This window comes from Symsagittifera roscoffensis, chromosome 4 (assembly GCF_963678635.1).
Source record: "Symsagittifera roscoffensis chromosome 4, txSymRosc1.1, whole genome shotgun sequence".
Lineage (NCBI taxonomy): Eukaryota > Metazoa > Xenacoelomorpha > Acoela > Convolutidae > Symsagittifera > Symsagittifera roscoffensis.
This window is the reverse complement of record NC_087065.1, coordinates 6,261,484-6,267,581: the sequence shown is the minus strand read 5'-3', so window position 1 is coordinate 6,267,581 and position 6,098 is coordinate 6,261,484.

The window sequence follows — 6,098 nt, the reverse complement described above, 5'->3', positions numbered from 1 at the left end:
GCAAGGGCGCAGCCGTGTGTGCTTACAAATATAGTGAAGTGCCACGAGTCTGTAAAAACTGGTCCTTTTATATTTACACATAGAGAATTATTCCGCGCTATCAAATCGTTGCAATTTAAATTGAGGCAGCTAATTGATTTCAATGACGTCATACATGACTCAAATTGTCATACTAAATTAGTATCAGCCAATAATCATTGCCAATATTTAAATTACCATAAAACATTCGCGAGACCAATTAATGAGCAGTCAGATCAATCAGGGTTATTTTGAAAAAAACAAAAATTAAAAAGAAAAGTTTTGATTCAAAAAGGCGAACTCAATTGTACTAAACTTTATGAAAGGAGTGTTGGACTGAAATCACTATCCGTATACTTAACATTGCTGTTTTAGCATTAAAAATGAAATATAGGTTATTTTAAATAGAATTTTTTTGAATAGTTTTGAGCAATATTCAGCAATATATGACGCGTAGATGATTGTCCGAAGAAAAACTCATAGACTGGGGTTGATATTCCCTAAAATGACAATTACCTCATGGTTTGTCAAAAAATTCAAAGAAAAGCAAACAATTATAGCTGCAAACAGTTGATTTTGCGCATTTTGTTTCTCAAGCTGAATGTGAGCGGAACAGAGCAAAGAGGAGCATGTGGTCACTTATCGCCAATGCCGCGTTCGAAGCTGCGTTCTTGTTTTTGAACGGTTTTGAGTCTGCTAAAAACCGGTCTTTTAGAAAACCGGTCTATTAGAAAATCCTGGCCAACATTTCTTAGCTCGAGGAAACTTGTACAGGCTATTTTCATGCGCGGTGAAGTCCCATTTGTACCAACGTTCATTTGTACCAAAATGAAAAATCTGTCTTATTTGTATCAAAATTATTCAACTCTCTTTCTGATTGTTCGAATTGTGAGCCAACGAGTTATTTCATTAAATTCTACTGTTCAAACAGAAGAAAACTAAGCAGCAGAATAGTGACCACCGCAGTCGCACCAACGTGTTGCGAGCTTGCCAACAGAGGGTAGGACTCGATACAAAAACTAAAGCCGGTTATCGCCGCGAAGCGGCGATGCGCGCGACGCGAGCCCACCGGCGACCTTAAAGCAATAGCTTGAAATAGTCGGCTTAGTAGTCTTTGGCCAATTGAATATTTTTGGTACTAACTCTAATAATTTTTTATTTTGGTACAAATGGGACTGATATATCATTTTGGTACTAGCGAATACCCACCTTCATGCGCATAGAACAGGTCGCATAAAAGTTCTCAGCCTATCAATAGCCTTTATTGTCAAAATCTGAGTGATTTTGTTGATTATTTCCGTCCAACTTTTCAAAAACGAGAATTTCGATTGACTGATAAAATGTTCCTGCAAACTTTCGTTAATTTCCTAAAGGACTCCCCGGAAACTTAGAAAATCTGGACGAAATCTGAAAATATCGATCAAAATTATGCTTCCACAAAAATTTTAAAAGTTCATGCTTTCCTTAAATAAAAAACTCAGTATTTGAAACTCACTTGCTGCTTGTTCTTGAGTTTGAAGTCGCGCTGAAACAAATTTTAAATGTAAAATCCTCAGTTTCAAAATTCAAAAGTGTAACTCAACTTACAGTCAAAAGTAAAGACGAAATCTGTCGTTTTTGGGAGAAGAGAAAAATATTTCAGCTGCTGTGCTTCCTGGAACCGAAAACAGGCGCACCTTCCTGATTGCATTGAATATTGTGTAACAGAGTCGTTCGTATATTTCCCGAGTTCATTGCAAAATTCCATGCATGACAGCTGATTGTGAGCCCACGAAACTTTGATTGCGGATCCGAGATCGTTACTTTTCTCAACATTATGATTAGTAAAATTGTACTCATTTTTCGACAATTTGGACTCACAAAGAAAGTTGATAAAGAAGAAAATATTCAAGCTCAGAAACAGCCATTTTTTCATATCTGCGGATTAATTTGAACTTATTAATTTTTCAGTTATTCTTACATCAATTTTCACAATTATGAAAAATTAATGCGGATCGTTTACGATTCATTATAATTTCATTGCCAATTATGATGATCTCTTGATCTCAGCTGGAAAACCAAAAAACAGATAAAATTTTATCACTTGAAATTTTATCAGTTTCTACTTTGAAATCTCAAGTAGAGAGCAAACAAAATATTTCCGACTCGCTAAACGTGGGAAATAGACGAAGTTTTCCAAACAAGACGGCGGAAAAAATTTCTTGCAGCAATTTGTTTCTTCTTAATCGACCTTTTAATTCATTGCAATGTTATTTTATTTTAGCTCAAGTGGCAGCAGCTTAGTTGAAAAAAGTACGAGAGTAAAGATTTACAACGAGGCTGGAACGTGAAGCGACAACTCGTAACAGTCGGCAATTCGTAACAAGCGACATTTCGTAACAATATTTTAAGCAGCAAACACTAATTTATGCGCACTATTCCTGTCGTGCCGAATTTAAGCGCAGCAGAGCCAAGCGGAGCAAGCGTATTTTACTATTAAATACTTTATTACGAATTGTTGCCTGTTACGAATTGTCGCCGCTTTTCAACCTCAGCATAACATCACTACAAGTCTGAAATTTTTGTTTGAAAAAACTCCAACCTAGCACATTTCAATTTTCATTTTATTTGCCTTTAAATCGATTTACAATGGTAACAATTTCTAATCAATATACAAGGACCCTTTTTGCCTTTTTATGATGATTTGGGTTGATCAGCAAAAACGCTCTGGCTGATTTATTGTTAAAGGCTCCAGTTTTTCGATGGCGTGGGCGCTCGTTGCTCTTTCCCTCTCCTAATCAGGCTCTTTAAGGAGAGTTTTAAGCATAATGCCAGATTTTCTTCTAGAGTGTGTTTTAGTTTTTTCTTCTTTCTCTTTTCGTTTTCCACGCAAATCAGGTACCAAAATGATCATCGGACTGTGTTGAGCGATATATCATAATAAAGCTCTTTCAGTCGTGACTCGAGCTAGACCTCTTAATGCGAATGTTTTGTTTTAGGTTCTGTTAAATTTAAATTAGCCTGAACACATAAGAAAAGTCAACGTCAACCTTCTAGATTATAAATTTACTATAGAAAAAACGCAAAAAATTATCTCTTGTTCTGGAAAATGAATTATTTGCTCCATTGAAGTCAATTGAGTCGCTAGAAGCCGCATTTTTTTTCAAATCGGTGCCTTTTGCTCATATAAACTTCTGCTCAACAAATTTTCAGATTGCTGGGAAAGAAGGGGGGCCTATTAAATTAGACGATAAGTAAATTAGACGGATGGTACAAAAACGAAACTAGTAGAAATTTATTTCTTACAATTGGAGTTTTGCAAAATCGTCTAAGTTCTTTTTAAGTACCTCAGTCTAATTTGCTTATTGTCTAATTTCTCACCCCCCCCCCCCAAAAACAAAGGAATCACCATATTTTTTTATACTGACCAAAAATTGAAGCCATTGCAATTTCAAGCTGCTCCAAAAAAAGACAGTAAATTGAGTATTATTCTACTGCTGAATTTTTAACAATGATCGAAAAAGAGTATCAATTGAAAGTTGCAAAGTTGCAATTATGAGAAAATAGACAAAAGTGAGAGAGGTTAAAATTGTTTGCAGACATATTGCGGGAGAAAAAGTGTTTCCAGATAACAGTTAAATTTCGGTGGCCAAAAATTTTACAAGTCAATCATGCACAATTTACTCAATTCAAAACTCTCCTGTAATATTCGGACTTGACATTTTATGTTCTTTTTGTATATGTGAAAATTGACTCTTAGGAAAAAATTTGTTGGCCCTTTCCTTTTCATAGCTTTTTCGTCTGAAATGCCAGATCTGTAAAAAAGTAAAATTTGTGTAATTTCGTTTTTGCAGCATCCGTCTAGTTTGCTTATTGTCTTATTTCCTAGGCCCCATCCTGGATGATTTGTAAAAGAAGGAAATCAGCACGCGGTAAAAAATCAATTCAAAAACCTCTGAAGTTTATAATTTCAAAACTTTTATATTGTACTTTTTGATGTTAAAAAAGAAGATGTGTTCCTTATAATCTTCATGATAGCTTTACAAGTAATTTTCCATGTATTTTTTATACAATTAATCAGCATTGGTTTGGCGTTTATCATGATTGCTCATTTGTTTTTTTTAATTTTCATGTTGATTAGGAAAAAAATGCAACTGAAAATTATCATCAATTAAATAATCTTGAAATTGACATTACGACGTCACACTTGTAAATATTGTACCGGCTTGATTTGCACTAACTTCATTTCTCTGAACTGGATTTCACATACGACCAATGAAATGGAATCATCGAAAGACGAGTGCTTGAACAACAGGCGGCTTTTAGTTAGCGTAGCGAGCAAGTATCAGGAACCCAGAGGCGATGCAAAATTCAGAGACATAAAGTTTTGGATTCCACGGACAATAAAAAAAATTGCGCTGCTAAATTTTTTGATGACAATTTGAATGCAGGAACATCAGCTTTTATCCTCCTAGAGCCCCTAATTTTTAGCACGCTAAAAAATCTCTTTTCTACATTACGAGGCCAAACTGTGCACTGGATAGGAGCACAATTTTGTGTCTGTATGTTCCTGGATTCCAGAGACAAGTCTTTAAACATGTTACAATTTTATCGGAACGATCAAAGAGAAGGAAAGAACAAGAGAAGAACAAAGGGAGTGTCCTTGTTGCGGAATCCGCTTACAATGCACAAAATGCACAGTTTGGCCTCGTAATGTAGTTTAAGCGCTGATAATTGGGACTGATTAACTGTCGGTTCAGCAACTCTTCTTAAAAACAACCTCTACCTATACTATTGTCCCAATTGCTGAAATCGGATTGTTCAAAGCGCTGAAAGAAGGGGCTATCGAACCAAATTTTAGTATCAGATTTCCTATATCAGAGAGGTAAGAGGAAAAGAAACATTACGAGGCCAGACTGTGCACTGGATAGGCGCACAATTTTGTGTCTGTATGTTCCTGGATTCCATAGACAAATCTTTAAAGTTGTTAAAATTTTGTCGGAACAATCAAAGAAAATGAAAGAACAAAAGAAGAAAAGAGGGAGAGTCCTTGTTGCGGAATCCGCTTACAATGCTCAAAATGCACAGTTTGGCCTCGTAATGAAACTGATTTGAATCTGGAATTATTTTGAAAGCATCCGAAAACATCAAATGCAACTTTTTGGCTTCAAAATTTTTTATATCATCAGTTAGAAAAAAACGCACTTTAGCGCACAATTTTTCAATTTTGAAGGTTCTGTTTGATTTTTTTCACATGCGTTTCAGACCAGATAAGTAACAGTTTACATTGGAATTACAAATTTGCTCGCATCTCGATTTTGTCACAAACTTTCTCAAAGCAAAATATAGCTGTTGCTTATCTACTACATTGAGGAGAAAACCAACCCGCATCCAGTTTCAAGCGTTAAAAATGAATTATATTACGATTTTAGTACCAGTCTTACTAAAATTGAGAAACAATCGATTTTAATCAATTATTAATCGAATATAATCTCTTTTTTTTAAAATCGAATTATAATTAATTATAATCCATTATAATTGATTATAATCGATTATTTATCCGCTATATTCGTCTATTTTTCGATACAATTATGATCGATTGAAATTGATTACAATACATTATTTTTATTCAACTTTCCATCTCATTAATTTTGCACAAAAATCCCTTTTGTTTGGCCATTTTGTCTTCGAAATTGCATTTAAATTGGATATATTTTATGCTTTTTGTAGACGTTCGTTCTACGAAAAATGAAAGAAATTTGTTTTAAGTTTTCCAATTGAGTCCAATTTATGGTTTTTTTTTTCATTTCTTCCCCATTAGAGTTGTTTTTTGATGCATACTTTAAGCTTTTTAAGCACCAAAACATCAGCAAATTAATTTAGTTTCATGATTGATTCGGAAGATTTATTTTTCATCTACCGCGGGAACCTTTCCACTCATATGTAAAGATCTCTATGAAACTTTTGTTTCGTGGTAAAACTTGTATTCAGATGAACCAATGTGTTCAAGAGATCTCTCTTTTAGAGATTTTCCTATTGACACAAAATTAAAACCCATAAGATATAATTCGGATAAAGTTTTGAAATGACAAAGCTTCGGC